The 21,959-nt window shown below is 42.5% G+C and overlaps 2 long non-coding RNA genes across 10 annotated transcripts in view; one reads left to right on the forward strand and one right to left on the reverse strand.

Moving 5' to 3' along the window:
- LOC101962708 (uncharacterized) overlaps positions 1-11,232 on the reverse strand; it is a 221,464-nt gene extending 210,232 nt beyond the window's left edge. The window contains exon 1 of one of the 3 annotated variants that reach the window (XR_013437169.1): positions 4,805-5,539. This is a non-coding gene — a long non-coding RNA (uncharacterized LOC101962708). Of the gene's footprint in view, positions 1-4,804; positions 5,540-11,101 lie in introns of those variants that run through there. The other 2 variants (XR_013437167.1, XR_013437168.1) reach the window with 2 other exon arrangements.
- Positions 1-21,959, forward strand: part of LOC110598164 (uncharacterized) — a 165,084-nt gene that overhangs the window by 5,335 nt on the left and 137,790 nt on the right. The gene's annotated exons all lie outside the window — the stretch shown is intronic.

Genomic DNA, 21,959 nt, shown 5'->3' on the forward strand with positions numbered 1-21,959 from the left:
TCTCTTATGCGGCATACTGAGGCCAAAAGAAGGGAGCCGCAGGACGCCAAAGAAGTATCAATACCTAGAATTTTAATACAGATTCCAAAGAGTTGCTGACCGCTAGATTTCTTCCAAAGGGGATTAATACTTGGAGAGCAATGCTTTGGGGGAAGACCACCACATTCCAATTGCTGACTCCTTCCTGGTTCAGGGAGGGGGCTGCAGTCACAGTTACCCGACATCTCAACCCGCATATGTGTGTACAAGATGGTATGTATCTTACGCATGCACCCAGGCCCCGGTTTCTATCTTTTTTCTTCTTTTATTTATTTTTACATTTTGGGGGCAAGAATATTGAAAACAATCCACCCTTACTGTGACTAGCTCCCACGAAGCTAGGATTTCAACCTCTTTTTTTAAATTTTTTTTTTTTAAATTTTTGAAGCTAATGTAGAACCCAAGTCGAATTCCCCAGCTCGGGGGTTTACCAGGATGTGCTCATTACCCCACCGTCGCCCGTGGCACCTGAAGAGAAAGGAGGGAGAGGTTTCCCGCTAAAGAAGCCGGTTTTGAGCCGCTTCCGTCGGGGGCAGCGTTTCTCCCCAACAGAAGCGCCTCTCTCTCTCTCTCCCTCTGAAGGCACTCCCTTAGGCCGACTAATGTCGCTGCGGTCGTGGCCAGGTGAGCCAGGGCACAATTCCTAAAAGGTGGGTGGAGGGAACGGCCCTGACTCCTGAGATCTAGTGGGTCATGAACCCACCCCGCGCGGTGTGCTGACAGGTGCTGGGGGCCAGAGCGGGGCTCCTGGCTCCAGCCAGCGGGGAAACAGCGACACCTACTGGCCTCATGTGCACTGCGCCTGGGCCGTCGGGGGCGACCCTGGGTGGCAGATGCCAGGCCATATAGACCTGGGAGGCTGTGGAGACCTGTGCCCAAGGCTCTCAGGACCTACGCAGGCTTTGCTCGCCCCAGAAAAGGCAAAGCGTCAAATTTTAGGAACTCCCTAAGGGAACTCTACAATGGGGCTGAACATAATGCGCACACACATGCCATCTAGCCGGGGGTCCTTTCTTCAGAATTGGAGAAACCTACAGATGCAGTTGGCCACTATCCCTTGATTTTATGAGACCCTTGCATAAGTTGGAGATCTGATTTCCTTGGGTTCATGACCCAGGCCTCTTCACCACCATCCCATGGCAGCACTGACTAAAGACGCTATCTTCACAAATGTCGAGGGCACCAGGCTTGCGAATTGGTTGAGTCCTCCCACGGGCCAGTTTAGGGCACTTTTAGCGTTTCTCACTACCTCCAGGGATTGGGATTTGGCAGCTATTCTTTAAGAATTATGATCTCATTAATTACTCCTAAAGTAAAGGCAAATTGGAGTGTTGGGGATATTTTCGAGACCTGACTCTGTGTGTGTGTGTGTGTGTGTGTGTGTGTGTGTGTGTAGGATATATATCAAAGTGGATTTTCTATTTATCAATTGTGTATGTACACATACACATATCCTACTGAATGCCTTTCGTATAGGAGAGGGTTAGAAAGGATGATAGACAAGTCCTGGGGAAAACCTAGCAAGGATGAGGATGGAAAGAAACCAATTCGTGTATTCCAGATTTTCTTAGCCTTCTGAGTCTTATCTGTAAAAACAAATGGCCATTTTATACAAAAGAAGATGTCTTGTAGGTGGTCCTAGTATGAGTTGGAGAAGAGAGGGACCTCAGGTTCCCTGAGTCCCCTATTATACCTTTTCCTGTGCCAATCTCTGAGGCTTGCTTAGGCCCCAGAAACCTGCTTGAGTGATTCTGATATTAAATTGCTCAAATATTAAAACATTCTTTCCCCTCAAAAGATTGGAGTATTTGGATTAGTCTGAATCCTTTAGATTTCCATTTAAAATATTACTCATTAATAAATCCCAGAATTTAGGAAAAAAGCAACTTTTCACTCAAAGTTCAAGAGTTCATCTTGGAAATTATTTTACTTAACTTTAGATACTGTTGAAACTAGATTCTAAAGTGTTTTGAGTAGGAGTGTGTGGGGGAAAACCTTATTAGGACTAAATTTTTGTTTTCCTCTCTACAATTGCATAAGTCTACTAATTGTATTTTATTTAAATAAAATTAGAAGCTCTTAGTGACCCTAAAAGTCAAGAGTTTTATATCATTCTTCTTCCTCTTTTATTGCTAAAAAAAAAATACCTCTAAAAGTCTCAAGAAGTCTGTTCCTCAATCCAGCTTCATATGTATTTTTTCTTTTAAAAAATTCCTGCTAGTGGATCCAAATGTGTTCTGATAATACATGAATTCATATCCTAGGACAGACCCTTAGCAGTTTCTATGATGGGTAAATAAATCTGTAGTACTAATAATGAATAAAATTGGCATTTATTTCAATGACTTCTGCACACCACTGCATATCATGGTCAACTTTCTCCTTGAAAAATGAAAACCTTCATAGGAAAGGAAAATTATTACAGAAAAACTAAATTACACTGGGCATGCAACAAGCAGCCATCAACCAAACCCATTTCAAAGCTTTATTTGAAATTGAAAGCATCTTGAAAAATGTTGAATTTTTCCTTTCCTTTTGAATTTTTGGAATGTATTTTTATTTGTCATTCCAAAATCTTAGCTAGAATGATTTCTCATGGTTTGACTCTAAAAATTGTTGATTTGACATTTGGCATTAAATAATATAGAAAATAGAATTTGTGTATCAAAAATGGCGGAATTTCTCTGCATGTTAATCACTCCCAAAGCATTAGTGTTCTAAGCCCTTGTTAAAGCAATGTTCTTGATTTAGAATATAAAATTAGGTCAGTGGAATGGTTTCTTATTTCACCAAAAAATGAGTATATATTCTCTATACAAATATGAGTATATATAGAGAATATATGGTTACTATAGTAATTGGGTGTGTGAAATAAGGATGGAAACAAGGCTTTTCGGTCTAATTAGGTCTCCTTTGACATTAAAATCTTTTAATTTCTCTTATTTAGCAAGAGAATTTAAAAATTAAAACAGGTTGACCTGTCATTAGACTACATCTGAGTCCTTTGTCACACCTGCCCTCCCTGGGTCTGGGCTTGCTGTGGAGGGTGTGTGTACTTCCTTTCCTGCTTGTTGAGTAGCATGAAGGAAGGAAGGGATACAAGAAAGGGAATATTGATCAGAAAGGCACATGATTGTGTGTGAAAATGAGATGGATAAACTTGAAACCTGACTAAATCCCCAGTTAGGTGGTTGTCCAGGGAGGGAGCACTAGTGTATGGACCCTCGCAATCTGGTTGAAGGAAGCTTTTGGGGAGACAGACTCCCTGCCTTTGGAGTGGCCTCCTTTTTAGCCTCAGTGAAATCTGCAGAGGTTTACTGATGTTTGACTTCAGGGAGTAGAGCTCCAAGGACACCTGTGTGCATCTGGAGATTGGTAGAGAAAGAGAGAGAGAGAGAGAGAGAGAGAGAGAGAGAGAGAGAGAGAGAGAGAGAGAGAGAGAGAGGTGGAAAACATTTTATTTAAAAAAAAATTGAAAAATATTTGTCCTAAAATCCTGCCATGTCATCAGTTGGGACCAGGCACCAAGGTCACTAACATGTCCAGGTTCACTCACAGACAGCGGCAACATTATTGCTTTTGATGGTACGAATATGGCTTCTTTCGTTTCTCTGGCTCTTTATGAATACTTTTGAGTGGGGCGAGGCTCTCGCTTCCCCCTCCTCCCTTCTTGATCACGGAAAACAAAACCATTCTACCACTAGAGCCATCTGCCGCAGGTGTAATGGATGGCAGGGGGCCGACCTAACTACACTTCAGTCTCTTCTAGGTCGACACCGCTCTGCACCAAACAAATGAGTCCTGTTTCGCCACTAGGGTGCCGAGGTGGATGGTGGATTCTGGCCCCCGCCTTTGGCAACATTCAGCGCTTAGAAACCAGAGCCAGCTGACAACACACGAAACACACAGGCACAGAGAAAACGCCCAGCCAACTCGTGTTCCTTCTGCCCCCCTCCCTCTGTTCTCTGTACACATGGAGGACACGTACAGCCTTTACACATTTAAACACCCTGTGACTCCCTCTGAATTCTTGGTAACTTACGACAGCCTTACTCTTTGCACATAGCCCTCCCGCCCCGTGTGTGTGTGTGTGTGTGTGTGTGTGTGTGTGTGTGTGTTGCGCGCGCGCGTGTGAGCGCGCGGGGGGGGGGTCGCACAAATGTGCGTGTGTGTTTAAAACGCTTATTGGTAGGTCAGCAGCAGCTGATCAGACATGGTAATCCAATAATCTTTTCTACTACATGCAATTTTTCATTAAAGTCAATGTTTTTAAAGGGGTGAAAGGTTGGGGGGAGCTATCAATTTTCTGTGCAAATTTAGGTTCCTACTTTAGGTTCCATGGCAGAGTTGCGAAGCCCCCACCTTGCCAAACTTTCCCTTTTCGAGATTTGAGAGAGGTGCACGTTCTCACTTCATGACCGAGCAGGAGCTATTTGCACGCGGATGTGTAAGGAGGAGAGAGAGCTGTCGAACTCTGAGCAGGGAGAGGGAAATCAGATAGCGAGAAGCCCCCGAAGTCGCTTGTTCAGGACTCTGAAAGCACAAGCTGTCTAAGGCACCAGCCGGAGGTTCAGATTCCCCAGGCGTATAGCATCCTCTCCACCCCACACCGTCCCCACTGACCCTTGGGCTGGAGCTCTCCTCCCACCCGCACCCCATTCACATTTTCCTCACTATTTGAATATGCGGGGTAGCGGTCTCTTGGCTTTGGGCGAGGACCGAACCCTGCCAGGTAACGAACTCTGCGGGCCCTCAGTGTACTTACCTCCAGCGAGGCCCTGGCAAATGGTGGCCCAGAAGCATCAAGTTTCTTCTCTCAGACGTAGTGCCTGATTTCCCTCCGGCTTTCCGCTCCTCTCGGCGTCTCTCTCTCTCTCTCTCTCTCTCTCTCTCTCTCTCTCTCTCTCTCTCTCTCTCTCTCTCTCTCTCTCTCTCTCTCTCTCTCTCTCTCTCTCTCTCTCTCTCTCTCTCTCATTACTTGTGACTTTTAGAAGCAAAAGCTTGCTCATTCTGAGAGGAGAGGGAGGAGAGAAAGAGAGGGATGGGAGGAGGGAGGAGAGAAAAGGGAGAGAGAGAGAAGAGTGTGAGAGAGAAGGGGGATGGAGGATGAAGGGGAGGTGGAGAATCTGAAGGTAGTGCGGGCGTCGGTAGAGAGGAGGAGGAGGGATGGGAGGGGTAGGGTGGAGTAACCGTAGATCTGCTGGGATGGGACCGCGAGGAATAAATTGCTCCCCACCCAGCTGCAGTGCGACGCCCCCTGCGTCCCGGGGGAGCCCGTGCGTCAGCTCGCGGCTAGCCAAGGCGGGGCGGTACAAAAGCTAACGCCGCGGGACCCCTTTCGTGGGCTTCTTCCCCGGCAGACCCAGCGCTGGAGCCCGCTCCACGCGCGAGCTCAAACTGAACAGGGCACTTCGCCCCGACAAGGTTGCTGTCTAGGGGTTCTGAGCTCTACGGAACTTTGATTTCATTCCCGGGAGCCTGGCCATCCTCTCCAGCATCAGACAAGCGCGGGAGGCCCGCACTGCTTCCGCGCGTCCTCACCCAGGCCGCGGGCCACCCTCAGCCTTAGCCCCTGGTGCTGGCGCCAATCACCAGCGGCTTCCCTACTGCCCAGGTTCAGCCTGAGCCCAGCGTCTCAGTTCACATTGGGACACCCTCACCCAGCTTCTTTTTACAGAATTCTCTGTGTATGTTTGTGTGTGGTGTGTGTGTGTGGTGTGTGTGTGTGTGTGCGCGCGCGCGCGCGCGCGCGTGCAGAGCGCACGCTCCAGGCAAGAAAGAAGGTAAAATCCGGCACGAAAAAGTAGCTTCGGTCTCCTGCAGCTTGATCAACGACCAAGTCCTATCATATCCAGTATTTGAAATTACATTTCGAAGTAAGGACCAAGGCGAGAGCTCACCGGATCATTTCAACTGAATTTCTGGGCAGCAAGGATTATTTATTTTTGTTAAGTATGACGGAAATAGGCTAAATAATAAAGAAAAAATAGTAGCAGAGAAGTAAGGGGGGCATTTTAGCAATGATAGGGAACCCAAAGTGGTTGGAATGATTTCTTGAACAAGAGCATCTACTATGAATAAAGACTCACACAAAACCGCTTCAATACGTGACGGGATTAAAAATAGGAGCATGCTTTTCGACGTAGAAGACCCATTAGTTCTCTGTTAAATGCATTAAACCAACCCCCTGGAATGATTACATGGCAGTCTTTAATGTACAAACACGGACACTACAGAGGGTTCATATAACCCATATAAAACTCTCTGCGTACACACACACACATTTAGGAAGAGAAAAACTTTGAACATCAGTATCTAATGAGTATATATTTCTCAAACAACTATCTCTAAATATAGCAAATTTCCTCTGCTTTTCCTTGCTAACCTGCAGGTGCAACATGGTAGTTATATAGTAAGCTACTAGTCTCCACATAATTCTGCTTACATTCATCCAGAATGGCACGTCAAAAATGCCAAAGGGGGAAGGGAACCTTGAGGGGCGTGGAAAAAAGGCTTTTATTAACAATTATGTTCTCCCAAAGCAGTTTAATTTAAATAATAGCAATGATGTCACGGTAACCATCTCCTTTCTTCGATTCCAGTGAGACCACAGACGGTTTGGTGAACTAGGAATTGGTATATTTAGTTAAGGGATTATTATTGCTGTACAGTTTTATGCCTATACTGTAGTATTAAAAAGGCTCTGAACATTAAATTGCTGAAATTTGGCATGTTCAAAGGTCCATTTACCTACCAGATTTTATTTCAGAATAAGGATAATAAAATGTTGCTAGCTTGTGCCCATCATAGTTTTGAAGGAAAAATGAAACAAACGAAGTTCTTCTTTGAAAATTATGTTAGTTGAAGACAAATAAAAATATTTCCCTTCAACAGAAAGTCTGGTCATGAAATCTTTTAAATGAGAGCCATATTATACCAATCCGAGGGAAATTTTCAAAATTCTTTTTGAGAGTAGCCGTAGGAGAGGAAGTAGAGAGCACGAAGATCCCAGCCAATCCTGCAACCATGGGTCCCAGTGCTGGGAGCAAACGCTCGGTTGATCTGTACCCCCGCCCTCACGCACCGGTCTCACGCTTCGGCGCTGTTCGGGGCTGGGTTTCTGAGGATCAGAAGTGTCAGTGGATCAACCTATGTTTAGAAATGGGTGTTCGTATAAAGGCAACGTTCAGTCTGGTGGTGGGGATAGAAACCTTATTTTTTTCCATTATTGAACAATTGCGTAACAATTAAACTGCCCTGCTTATTGAATACCATCTTAGAGAGCTTATCTTTGAAACTATTGCAGGTTTTGGTTTTAACAGGCCTCATTATAGGGCTCTAAGGAGGAGGGGAAAAGGGTTTGGAAAAAGTATAGCTTTGAAGTACAGAACAATCGTGTAAAAGAAAGTAATCTAATAGAGGAGGACAAAAGAAATTTGGGGTTATGTTTAAGTAGGTCTTAGCAGTTGCCAAACTTTTCTCTATATTTGAAACAGACAACTTCAAAAATTGCATTCCTTTGTATTTTCCCCCTTTAAAATATTTACAATTTGGGAGATCTCCTTTTCTTCACTAGTGAAATGCACCTGAAGGCTTGAATTAGACAACAAGTAGCCACTGATGCCTAGACAGTCACCAAGTAAACACCTCTGGAAGGTGGGGGAACATTTTAGGAGGAATCAAGAAAAGCCCCCAACCTGCAACTGGTTCTGTGGTGTTGGCACTGAGGAGTGTGCTTTCAGTTTATCAGCTTAAAAAGCACCACTTGATAAGACAGAAAAGGTAACTTAAAAACAAGACCTGATCCTGAGCAAAATCATTTTGTTCTACTGGCAAGAAAATGTAGTTATATCTACAAGTTCTACCCAGGAACAGATGGCTGCATGTCAGGGCTGGTCCCTACCCAGGTCACTACAGATCTTCAGTTGGAAGAGGAGATCCAGCAAATGGGATTCATGAAGAAACTCATGTGTTTTTCAAAAAAGGGGGATGGGAGTGAGGGGATGCTGCTTCTTGATTCTTTTCACTATGGGCTCCGGTGATAATCAATGGCTTTGGTTGGGAGTAGGACAAGTAATTCACCACCAGTTTTGACCATGACATACTTGATGAGGGCTAGGTTAAACTTTCTTGAAATTTTCCCTGTAATATTAGTCATCTCTCTGCTTATCTCCTGCAATTTTTAAAAAATTTAATTTATAGGTAGTCGTTGCATGGGATTGAACTATAATTAACACAGAAATATAAGGACACTTCAGGGTCATGTAAACATTAATATAAAGAATTCATCAAATTTCCTGTAGTAGTACTTCTGCCAGTGGGAGTCATTCGACAAACAGACAAAAAAATTTTTTTAATGTAGTTTGGAATGAAGTCTTTATAGGTTCTTTATAGGTGTGAATTTTTTACTGAATCCATCACTATAAATTAAGAAATTTTGATACATGCTCATATTTCTTGTAAATAACTACTTTGACCCTCAGCTTCTGGCCACTGTCCTCATAGTTACTGCCATAACTCTTTTAACCTTTATCACCTTTAATCATTGCTCCTCTCAGGAATCAAGGAGGAAATTCAAATTTAGACTTAAAAGGCTTAGTCACTTAAATATTATTCTCTTGTATCACTCAAAATGAAGCCCACTCTCCAAAATTCCGAGTTTGACGTTTTAAGGTTCAAACACTTCCTTGTTTCTCTAAGGCTAACGCTTAGCGTCCAATTCCATCATGGCAATAATTTGGTGTCCACAAGTAAATTGACACTTGGAGAGGAAGAGGTTACCATTCCTAAGTTTTCTTTCGTTCCTATATAATAAGATGGAGGCTGACCGTGTATGAAATCCCCTTCTATGGCTTATCGAAATTGGACATTTTTTAAAAAATTCTACTGGACGAGAGCCCCGCATTTTAGACTCCCTTTGGCTTATTTGTAGGCACCTGCCTCACCCAGGGCTTCTCGAAGATGACGCTACCAAAATGAAGGAGGGGCTCCCTGTCGCCTGCCAGGGTATGTTACCTAAAACCTCTTGATTTTACATCCACACTCACTTAGCCACGTTCATAGGGGTGGGAAGGATCGGTAAGATAATAAAAGGTAAACAGTCATCAGATTGAAACTCCACAATTTCTACCAAAGGGGCTTTGACCATAAAACAGAGCGAGCGGTGCGCAGCTCGCTTCTGCTCCCTGCACCTGGAATTCAGGACACCTGAGGATAAGGGCGTCAGGTGAGCGGCTAAGGAAGGGAACAAGGGATGCTCTGCCCCAGGGCCTCCAGTCTACCTCCCGCAGCTTTCTGGGAGCGCTTTGACCTCCGTCGCCATTTCGCTTGTTCTTTTCCTGCAAATAACACCTGCTGCCGCAGATAAGTACACCTAATACCAGATGTAGTCAAAAAGAAAAGGAAAAGAAAAGAGAAAACCCCACCCTTTTAATTCCGTTAGGTAATAGCCTAGGCTGCCAAATCCATTACATAATGCCAGCTCAAGCTGACACCTGTGCGGGCACTGGAGCTGGGTTGGGTTGCGGAGGCTGCTCCCGGCTTGGAACGCTGCTGGCTGTATAGCTCTTTAGCCAAATTCAAAGGGTAACATGAACAAAGTTTGGGCTAGAGCTGGTCTCTTGTTTGGAATTAAGGAAGGACCAGATCCTGGAGGGGCCGCTTCAAGGGCGGTTTCCCAATAATTTAGGGCTATGAAAACACAAAGCTCTTTTTCAAAGTCCCAGAGCTTTCTCCCAGGGCTACGGGGCAACGGGGGCAACCGACGCCTCTTGCCGCTACAGGCTCCGGCAGGCTCCCCAAGGGGCCCCTTCCGGCCTCTTCGAGGGCGGACTACTCACCTGCCAAGAGGCTTTAGGAAGCCCGCACTCTGGACCCCTGCCGACTCCTGGGTACTACTGAAGAGGACCCGGGGGTGTCCGCGGCGTGATGTAACACGCGGGTGCAATCGGTAACCTGCTTGCATGGACTCTTTACCCCCAACGCGGACAATGGCTTCATTAATAGGCCACCATTAAACCAACCCCACAATGAGCACGCATCACGCATCTTTTGCCTGTTCCTGGGCAGTTTGGTGAATGGCAATTAACTCAGTGGATCTCATCCTTCCAAAGGCCCGAAATGTCCAGATCTTTGGGGTCCGCATCAATGACCCTGTGAAGAAAGGTCATCCCCCAAACTCCTCGGAAACCCACAGTCCTCCGCAAACTTTCTGCTCTCTATCAATGCAAAAGACCTCCAGCGGTATTGATCCTGTCAGAACCTGAATTAATGTTTCCAAGATTTTTCTTCCAAAGAATTAAGAGCTACTGAGGTGACCCTTCCATCCCCTCGGACACCAAAAGAACTTGTTATGGTGGTTTACACATATCATGAACTTGGAAAGTGCTGTTGAAATAAACCTGGGCTTTGTTTCATTCAGTTCTTCAGAATTTCACTGAGGTCCTGGAGACATGACTCAGTTTCCCCAGTCCATAGTAGGAATTGCTTTGGGGGCTATGGTTGAAAAATAATGTAAAATAAAAGCTAGAGTTTAAATTTCTTGTGGACCTAAAAACCAAAACAAAGCAAAACCAAAACAGTAACGATGCACAGGAACCAAGAGGAAGGGACCTTTCCTGGACATCTCAGGCATTTTCTCAGTCCTGCATTATAACCACCAGGGTGGATTCCTGGTGTTCATCTCTATTATCACCCTCTCTTTCCCCATTATTCCTCAATAGGAATAAGAAACGTCCTCCTTTATATTTGTTTCATTTACCAAAGACATGTTCAAAGACATCAGTCATTTCCTTGTGTGTAACGCCCTAAAAAATATTCTTCCCTTACATTCGTGTGCGCCTAGGGCAGTGTAAATCTGAGCCCCTCTTCCCCTTAGCTACCCAGTTGGAGAAATTCGCCCAGAAGACCAGTCTGCTGGAGGGACCAGAACGCGCGCCGCCCTGTCTGCGAGAGGTGTACAGCGGAACAGGGCCCCACCGACCCTGTGCTCCAAGAGAAGGCAATCTTCACAGCAACTTAGCAAGCCCCACCCAACAAAAGTTAAAGCGCAATGGCACTATACCTTGCCCCGGGTTACTCAGGCGCCTGTCTCCCATTTTGGACATGCTGGAAGTGTTGGGTTTGGGGAGGTTTGCTTTGTCTGGATTTGGGTTGTCTATATAAGCCCGGCTGGAGTACTGTATTGAGGAACGCGCCTTGATGGACTCGGGTGTTAATTAACGCGCGGCTAATTTGAGCTCTAGAAGCGGGAGGCTGCGGGTCGCTCAGTGAGCTGCGAGGGGCCAGTGACCTCTAGTGGACATGAGGAGATATGCAGTGTGGGTGAGTCGGCCCGCCCGCCTGGGTGGCTGAGACAACTCCTGCCTGCGCGGCTTCCCAGAGCCTCTTCTGAATCCTTCAGCAGGGTGGGACACAAGTCCCCAGTTAAAGGTGGAAAGAGATCTCAGCAAGTGATGTCGGGCAAGGGCCTCAGTTTTTCTGGTGTATCTGAAATCTTAAGCGAACTTGGTTTGTGTACGTACACACACACACACACACACACACACACGAACAAGCACACATGTTATTTACCGTTCTTTAAGGCAAGAGAGAGAAAGAAAATAGGATTTGAAAGGTAAGCATAAGGAATTCTGGTTTTTGAATCCAAAGAAATGCAGGAATTTTAAAGTTCCAGCCAGGCAGGGAAAGGGTTCAGAATGTGGTTCAGTATAGTGTTCTTCAGTATTCTAAGATCTCTTCATGCTTTTAAAGATTAAAAAAAAGAGAGAGAGAGATTAGCTTGATCAACAAGTAAAAGAGGGAAGGTTGTGGTTGCCTCTGAGTTCACACCCCTGGGACAAATAAAAAGATCCTGCAAAAATACGGACAAGTGTAACACAAAAGAACCTCTTCCGTTAATAAAAGTTAAAAAAGCTAGGAGGGAAAGTGACCTATTTCCCTCTTCACTTATCACTTATTTCATCAGATAAACTAATCCAGAAGTTATTTTGGAAAAGGTTGTCCTGACACTACACATATTAAAAATAAACCATGAACCATGGTGATTCAGACTGATCCCCCGGCTTTTAAAAAAAATATGTGAAGTATTTATTTTGTCCTTCTGTATTCTTGAGACGGCAGCAGAATCGTTTCTTCAGAAGGAAAACTCTTGAGATCCCAGTAAAATCCCACGACTAGCAGCAGCGAGCTTGCTTTAGCTGTCTGTCAGCGGCTGGGTTTACTTCCTTGAAGAAGAGCCCTCCCGGGCCCTTCCTCCCTAATTCTTTCCTATGGGCATTTGAGGATTTCATAGTATCTTTCCTTCCCTGGCACTCTTATCCTGAAGGCAAAAGTCTGAGTTATTAATTATTAGCCACTCAGAGCAGGGACTTAGAGGTAATCCCCTCGCGGTGGTAGCCTATGGTCCTAACCCTCTGCTCTTGGTGTTGAGTACACAAATTCATTCTCAAGGGCTAAGAGACTGGCGTGGGGACAGGAAGCCTCTTCTCAGACCATATGCAAAAGCTGCAGTAGACTAGTTTCAAACCCCTGGGGTTTGGAATCTGAAACGCAGTTGTGCCTTTGGCACCCGCAGGCGCTGCGTTAAGTGTGCCTGGGGTCCTATATTAGAAGGCTGAGGCGTTAGTGAGTCCCTAGTCAGCGGAACAGTCACCTGTGGTGGGCACTATACAATGGGCAAAGAAGAGAGGAACTGGACCCTGGGCGAAGCTGTGGTGTTCTTTCTCCAAACTTCCCTCAATTGCGCTTTGCGCTTTCGGAAATGGCCTGGGAGCAAGTTGCAGAGGCCAGGAAGTCTTGGTGGGAGCAGAAACGTTTCCCCTCAGGGTTGCGGTAGTGTCTCTAAAAGTTTCCAGAAATAGGATGGGGAGTGGGGAGGCTCAGTTACGCCGGGAGAGGGAGCTCCCATCTCCTCCAATCTGGGCCAGAGAGGTTGAGGGTTTCTTGTGAATGTTCAGAGTCTTAAGGTGGTGGCTACACTGTCAGATGGCAGTGAGCGATGAAAATAGACTCAAAGTCACTGAAGATTTTAAAAAGCAATATTTCATTGTGGACCAAGGAGAAAAGATTGAGAGCTGCTTAGGGAAATAGACTTTATAAGCCAGAAACAGTAAACATATGTCATATTAAAAATACAATTTTAATAGTTAAAATCTAATTGTAATAGTTTATGAAATAATCTCTTATGTAAACTACTCAGTAGGCAGAACCATGTTCAATTTTAAAATGCTCTGATATGACCTCTCATGGCGCCAGTGCTTGAGATCCAACTCCAGAAAATTCCTTATAACCTTGAGGGGAGAAAAGCCCATCTACTTGGAATCGAGAGAGAGAGAGAGAGAGAGAGAGAGAGAGAGAGAGAGAGAGAGAGAGAGAGAGAGAGAGAAACAGGGAGAGAAAGCAACTGCCCCAAGCAAAAATGATTCGAGTTTCTGCCTCCCTTTCTTAACCTCTGTGTCCTTGGGGAGGTGGCTAAATCACACTTGCCACCATTTGAGGAATACAAAGCCGAGCCAGGGATGGAGAACAAACTTTTTCCAGGTTTCATCAGTTTCCAAAAAGAAGTTTTCCGGGTCTTGAGCCCTTGAGAACTTGGGGACTCACCTATGGCCAAGGTAGATTTCCTTTTCATGCCGCCACCAGAGTCTAAGTGACTGCTCTTCTTTTCTGTGTAAGCTGGGATTTACCAAGGGCTTACCTGAGCCCACCAGGCCCGAAGGAATTCATCTCAGGCCCGAAGGTGCCAGTTTTACCCTTGCTCTGGCACTCTATAGCAGCCTTCCTCAGTGAACTTCTGAGTAGGCACCAATTAAGAACACCCCTGTGTTTGTCCTGGAGAGACTTAAAACAGGGAGCTGTGGGCGTTCAGTGTGGCCCTGTGACCCCGGGCTCACTCACCAGACCCACGGCGAGGTCGAGTTGGCAGGGTTTATTTCCCAGTTTACAACACTGAGCCGCAGGGCACTGTTCTCCTACGAATCGTCCTCTTTTCAAATGGCTCGCATTCAGGATTGTTTTCCCCAGTAAAATTTAGGAAAGATCGAACTTGAGATGACCCCCAGAGCCTCTGAGAATGTGGCCTGACAGGAATCCCTCCTCCCTGTCCTTCAGCTACTGGTGGGAACTCTACTTCCTTTTCTCCAGGAGTCCTCCCGCGGGGATTAGGATCCCTAGTCTTCCCCCAAACAATTTATTGGGGTAATTTTCAAAATATCTGAAATCTTGGACATTAGGTGATGCGCCGCCCTGGGGACGCTGTCGGTGTCGCAGGCGCAGGACTCCCAAGACCCGTAGGGCTTAGGAGAGGGTGCAGGCTACTCAAGCCCCCTCGAGCAACAGCGCGCGCCGGGGGTGGGGGCGGTGGTTCTGCGCTGGGTTGGTGCTGCTTTTTCTCCCTGCTACAGCATTTCTTTCTTCCTATTTAGTTAGTTATAGATTTTGTGTTCTGGAGAAATTTAGAAAATAAATTTAGACTATTTAGGCTATTATATGTATGTGTATAAAAAGAGGAACCCAAAAGCCTCGCACTCTGATATTTTATTCACTTTTTCTTTTTTTCTCATTTTTGCAAAATTTGAGCTCCTAGATAGAGGGTGGAGAGGAGGACCCGGTAGAGACTGTGGATGTCTGGAGTGAATTTTTTCCTGCCTATTTTTTTTTTAATTTTACCTTCGATGTCTTCTTCCTTAAACGATGGCAATGATAATCTGAGCGGTAATCGAAATGTATTTGTTTTTCGTCCGTGAGGTTTGCGGAAGTCCTGGGAATCAAACGGCGGCAACTGAGATTTCTTTTCTGAAACTTTTGAATGAGGGTGGAGGGTAGTGAGTTCCTCACACAGACGTCCGGGTGGGATGTTAAAAATAAATAAATAAATAAAATAAAAACTCCTTGTGAGCCTCCTTAGAAACCTTGTGCGGGCTTTTTACCCTTGGCGCTGCCAACTACATGAACCTTCCAATTTCGTCCTGTTGAATATCCTTTATTTGCTTATCAGAAGAGTCGTGAAGCTGATCAAGCAGGTTTTCCATTATGAGTGGAACTCCACAATGCGGTTCCAAGACACTTAAGGCGTCCGGGGGACTGAGTTTTGGACTGGGACTCCTGGGACACAAGCGGACTTCTGAATTTGGGTGGGGAACTGAGGACTCTTTTCCTGACAAGGGTCCCAGAGTCAAGAGATGGTAAATCTGGTCTTCAGGAAAGATGAGGCCCTAAAGACCGCTGCTCCACCGCTTCTGTGAGAGTGGGCGAATGATAAGCTCTTCCTGGCCTCAGTTTCCCCATTTGCCATAGATGGACTTAAAAGAGCTGGATTCTTTTGAAGGCGATTTCCTTTCATATATTTCTTACCTCCTAATCCCCAAAACATGGTAAATCTTATTTTTTCAGGATTGATTTGAAAGAACCACTAAACTATGCATAAGTCGGTTTGCCTGCCCATATATTTCTGCTGGTGAAAAAACGTGTTTTACTTGAATTAAGTTTTACTTCCGTTGATATTTAAAAAACATATCTGGAAAATATATTGCTTATGAGCTAAGTAATATAGTTGCCATTTACTTAATAATTTTTAAGTACTAGGCATTGAACTTAAATGCTTCATGTTTTCTTCTCTCACAACAACTATATAAGGCAGTTGTTTCTTTTTCTCTCGCTTTATCCTTCCCACTCTTCTTCCCTCCCTCTTGTCTTTCAGTTTAAAAAACGGAAGCACAGACACATTAAGTGAGTTTTACACAGGTATAGGTGTACTTAATGGCAGGAGCCACTCATTCTTTCAGGTGGAGCCATATTTCTCCAGTGACCTCTACTCTATAGTTCTTGGTTGCCCATTAAAAGAGAAAGCCCTGATTAAGAAGCAGGAGCAGAAGCCATACAAGCTAAATTGGAGCTAACAATCAGTATAGAAAGCTTGAAGCAGATTTGTGTTTCCATCCCATTCAATGCTCTTCCAGGAACAGTGATTCCTGTGATGTCACTTCTGGCGATCTCTGCCTCATTTTTATCATACCTTTATAACTCTGTAAGAAATTCAAATATTTTTCACTCTCCTTTGGCAGTTTATTTTAAAATCTGTGGTTAGAATTGTGGAAGACATAGTGGAATGATAAAAAGAGGGAGATCAAGTACCAGGACTAAAATTCAAAAAAGGACTTGTCCTTTGAAAGTTGTTGGCAACAGACCAATTATGGCAATACACAAAGAAAATAAAGTTATAGTTGAGTGCAATTTCATATTTTTTGAAAATTATTTTTCATTTTGCTAGTTCTGATAGAGAATCTTTGTATTTAAGACAAGAGAGAAAAATATGAAAAGACTCATTATATAGTGCTATATATTATAATATGCAATGATAAAGTAAAATTTTTAAATAAATGTGTCAAAATATGCAAAATATTCTTCTGGGAAATTATGTACTTATTTGAATAAAGTCATTTCCAACAATATATTTGGATTCTTTTCCGATCTTCCTCCTTTTTCTTTTTTCTATTTCTTTCTTTCTTTTCCTCCTCCACCTTCCTTTTCCCTTTCTCTCCCCCCCACCCAATTTGTCCTTGGAATCTATTTCTGAGACACATGAGAAAATGAAAATCATTTGTCTATTTTTTCCAAATGATATTTTTGAAAAAAAAAAGATTTTTTTCAACTGAGGACAGTATGCTAATTTGAATACCATTTCTCTTGACTGTGGCAGACTTTTAGAATAATATGTGCCATACCAAAGAAGGTTTTCTATAAAAACTGTTTTTTAAGAAGTTGTTTTACAGTCACATTAGATTTATTATTAGGTTACCATCAAATCAAAATAAATGATACCATAATGTAAAAATTTACATTTTAAAGCTCCCATTGTAATGTATTTAGCATTGCAATCACTTCTAAAACCAAGGAAAGCACCAAATCTCATAAGACAATCAGCAGTTAGACACAATCACAAGGAAAATACGAGTTATTTATAGGGAAAAGTGCTCATTTGTAGTCTTACATTCTATTGTAGCAAGGAAACATTTATTTTTACATGTAAAAATACACTAGAACCACTATTTAGGATGACCAAAATCTTGAGCATGAAATAACTTTCTCTTCATCATTTACTATTTATTGAACTTTTTTTTCTTTTCTATTTTATCTGCAAACTAAGTCTTCATTCTAGTGTTTCAGGGCTTAATTCTTTGCTTTCTGAAGTGATGCTTAGATGATTCTGGAAAATGAATCCATGATAATATATTGTTGACTCTAAATGTGTTAATGTCCACATCTTAGGCCACAACTCCTTAAGCTTCTCAGTTCAAATGTAAATTCTTCTTGTGTAGAGGATGGTGGTTGTTGGGGATTTAACACAGGGGTACTCTATCACTGAGCTACACTCACAGCACCTCCCTCCCTCCTTTTTTTTTTTCCTTTGAGATAGGGTCTCATTAAGTTGCCTAGGCTGGCCTTGAAACTGGGATACTCCTACCTTAGTATCTATCCTAAGTCATTGGGTTTACAGGCATAGGTCACTGTAGCTGGCTTCAGATGTCAATTCTAAGGAACATATTTGTAGAGAATACTCTTGCTTTTGTTGCCTAACTTCCAGTAATGGCTGAATAATTATACATCTTAAGCTCATTCTTTCAAGGCCAGCTTGTCTTAAATGTTTAAAAACTTATCAATGCAATTATGGAGAAAGTCCATTAGGTAAAGAACTGGAAACTACCATCTCTGGAACATAAAACTGCCAAATGAAAAACAGCAGCAAAGACAGATTTAGAATTCAGACAATTTGGAAGATCAATTTTTAATTTTTAGAAATTGATTTTACAAGAGAATTCAATAGTAATTTGAATTGTTAAGCTTGTATTAGAAAGAATACTACTTTCCTCCTGTGTTAAATCCACATTCATCTTTCTATCCTTAGAACACTTGCTTGGTAGCCTGGTATAACTGCTCTTCCCTGTTCCTGGAACACTCCCCCAGACATAAACATGTCTATGCCCTTCTCACTGCATTCTCAGGAAGCATTTCTGGATTAGACTGACTCAATAACCTAACATCCTATTAATTCTTCTCTGTTACATTCATATTTTAAAAACAGAATCCACACCAATCTGAAAGAATTTTGTTTTTACATTCATTTACACTGTTTTTATCTACCACTCTTTACTAGAGTAAATACTATAAGCTTAGGAATTTCGTCTCCTTTACTTACTACAGACACTTAGTAAATATTAAATAAATGATTCAGTAAGCTTATCTGTAATGCAGATCATCTTTGAATATCTTAATCATTACTATCCTTCAATACAATGTGCATACACAAAAAAGTCACCTGATCTGGTCTGTTCTTCTAGCAAGAAAACAAATTTCTTAACCAGAAACAAACTATTGTGGGGGAAGGCAGAACCTGGTTTAGAAATTAATGCAGATGGTACATCCACTATGACTCACAGAAGACAATTTCCAAGAAGGAAATCATGTATTGACCCTACAAAACATCAAGTATATATTAATTGTTGAATACTTGCATTCATTTATTTATTAATTCAGCACACGTATTTAGAGTGGCAAACCTATGGATGATACTATTTTTACAAACACAATTGCTATAGTTCCTTCCCTCAGTGGTTAGAGAAATACATAATTGTCATTAGTTTTTCTGCAGCAAAAACTGCAAAGTCAGGAAAAATTAACTACAGTGCATCTAGTCTTCTATCTACTTCTTTTCACCTACACTTTGCCTTTCTTTAGGCATCTTTGTATCTGGCTTTTCTTGTTTCTTTAATCATTTATAGAAAAGTGTCTGATAGGACTAGGGTATGGCTTAGTGGTATAGTACATAGTTGATATGCAAAAGGCCCTGGGTTTAGTCCTCAACACTTGATATTCATCAGATATCAAGAATCTGATAAAGATATATCAAGTATAATATCAAGTATCATACCAAAATGTGAATGACATTGTCGATCTCCTAGAGACAGTTATTTTTTTCCAAATTAGAAAGTAAAAGAAAAGCTGTTTATAGAATTGCCAAACCAGAAAGAAGATAGAGTACTACTGAAATCACAACAGCTAGGAAACTGCTTAATTTATTTATTCATAAATTTTGAGAACTTAGCAAAAAGGATTTTCTGTGAGATCTAATCATTGAGAGTCCATGTGCACTTCAAAAACCAAGTGAAACTTTCTTCAATGCATTTAATATTTGGAGAGAAGATTCTTTCACATGTTGTCTTCTTTCTTTTTCTTTCTTTTCCCTCTTTTCTCATTTCTTTCCTTCCACTTCCCTTTCTCCTGATCCTCCTTCCCTTTTCCCTCTTACTTCTTCACTCTTGTTCTTTCTGTTCTCCAGGAAATCTAGAAGATATCAGGAAATTCTATAAAAAAAGAAGAGAAGGAGAGAGATTTCCAGGCAGATAGTAGCAGTGAAGAAATCGCCTGTAAGGGGCAGGTCAGTTTAGGGTTCTATTCAGATACCCACCTGCTTTGTATGGATAGAGAAATAGCCATAACAAAGGGTCAACTCTAAGCTTAGGTATTTGAATTATTCATTAGTCAAAATTAATTTACCACTTTTTAGAGACAGGAGACACACGTGTTTTCTTGAACAATTATCACTAATCATCATTTTATACAGTAATTTATATGCTCTCATTATTATTAGCCCATGATTCTATGTAAATCCTTTTCAATAACTCTGCCACAAAATGAAAAAAAAAATTAATTGGATCTCTTTACCTCTTGATATGTTTCTTGGCATTTTTGCACTCTTCATCTGGCACTTGATGATTGGGTTTTCGGATTAGGCTAACTGTTGACATGCTCATGTAAAACATTCTTTCATTGAGCATATTGCATTTGTAGGGGAGGCCACCTTCTCCCACCTTCTGCCATATTGTATCCATTTTTTTTTAATATCAATTGTCCAAACATTGACTGTCACATTTTTCCCTTTTTGATTTTCAATGTGTACCCTAGTTGACACTTTAACTACTTCTACTAGTTGTCCATGCCTTGTCACAAAGACTGAAACTGACACAGGCTTTGCCTAACAATTGCCTTGAATAATATGGATTTCCTCTTCAAATCCTGCAGATCACCTTGGATATTTTCCTGCTAATCTTTTGTTCCAGTTTTATCTTTTGTTATAATTCCAAGATTTGTTCTCTGCAACATTTATTTCATATTTTTTTAAATTTTTTAAATTAAAAAAATTTTGTACCAAGGACTGAACCTAATGGCATCCCTTTTCAGACATGGTCTCATTAAGTTGCCTAGGCTGGAACTTGTGATTGTCCTGCCTCGGCCTGCCTGAGTTTCTGGGGTTACAGGTGTACACCACTATGCCTGGCTCATATAATCACTTTTCAACTGAACTTCACACCAAATTCTTGAGATTAGCTGGTTTATGTCAGTTAGCATATGCCCCTGTCCGATTCATGAAGGAATGTGTACTTTATTGGAGATTTGCTTTAAATTTCACTGCTTGAAATAATTCCACCCTGACTTAATGTAATACCTAAAATTTTTACTTTTAGAATGAACTGTATTACAAGGTGAGGAGAGAGGCAAGATCCTAGCAAAGGCCACTGCACTGACTCCTAACATCTACAGATTAAGAGTTATGGATTCAAACCATCACATCCAAGTACAGGTTCTCTTGATTTCCCAACTGGTTGACCTTGTGTTAAGTTACTTAGCACCTCTGGGTCTCAATTTTCCCTCACCTGTAAAATGGGTTTAATGATCGTTCTTGCCTCATAAGGTTCTTTTGAAGGTTCAATGCACTAGTATCTGAAAGCATTTGGTGCTTGCCATCTAGTAAATATTTGGTGTCAGCAGAGTTGTGGTGATGATGGTGATGGCATGCATATGTTTCTTGGAACACTGCAGGATGGAGTCTTGATGATGTGGACACAGACATATACATTTTCATCCCTAGAAGCTGGGTAAGAATGCCCTGAAGCACAGGTATATTCTATAGAGAGCAGGCCTATACTGGGTTCCCCAAGAGAAAGTCCAGGGTAATCTCAACATCATGAGATCACTGCTGCCTTGTGCTTTTTTTTTTTTTTTTTTAAAGAGAGAGAGAGAAGAGAGAGAGAGAGAGAGAATTTTTAATATTTATTTTTTAGCTCCCGGCGGACACAACATCTTTGTTGGTATGTGGTGCTGAGGATCGAACCCGGGCCGCATGCATGCCAGGAGAGCGCGCTACCGCTTGAGCCACATCCCCAGCCCCCCTGCCTTGTGCTTTGTTCCTGGCCCTCCACTCATGTTCAGGGCACATGTCCTGACTAAGCTCTCTTCCCAGCTTTGTTCATTAATGACTCTGGGGAGATTAAAGGGTTGTGTAACTTCCACCTAAATCGTGGTCTTAACAGACTTATGTTTTTCATTACCTCTTTATGGAATAAATTCTATGGCTACAAACTTTACATGGACATTTCCAACTCTTTTACTACCTTAAATAAAATGCTGTTTCAGTTTTGCATCCTACCTCAAGTCTGGTTACACCAGGCTCCTGCCTGCCATACTTTTAATGTGTAAAGCCTGTATTCTGGTTTATTGTTGAGTCTCTCAGCATTTTGGTCAGAAAGTGTTAACTGCAGTGATTGCTCTGACAGAGTCTTTATACAAGATATAATTTTCTTAACAAGGACAAGAATTAGCTTTACAATTAGTCTTTACCAAGATTGAAAAGTGAGGGTTTAAACTTCAAGACCTACCAAAACAATTATCTGTGTCATGACACACCACACACATGTACATGTGTGTGCACACTCACAGACTGCAGACACACAGGCAAAGACAAACATAGGATAACTTTGCATGTTATTGTGGAACATCCAGAAATCCAAAGACAAGGGACTCAATATTACATCAATGGAAGGTGGTGTCACAATATCTCACTTGCCCCTTCTCCTCTACATATAGAG

This window comes from Ictidomys tridecemlineatus, chromosome 1 (genome assembly GCF_052094955.1).
Source record: "Ictidomys tridecemlineatus isolate mIctTri1 chromosome 1, mIctTri1.hap1, whole genome shotgun sequence".
In the NCBI taxonomy this organism is placed as follows: Eukaryota; Metazoa; Chordata; class Mammalia; order Rodentia; family Sciuridae; genus Ictidomys; species Ictidomys tridecemlineatus.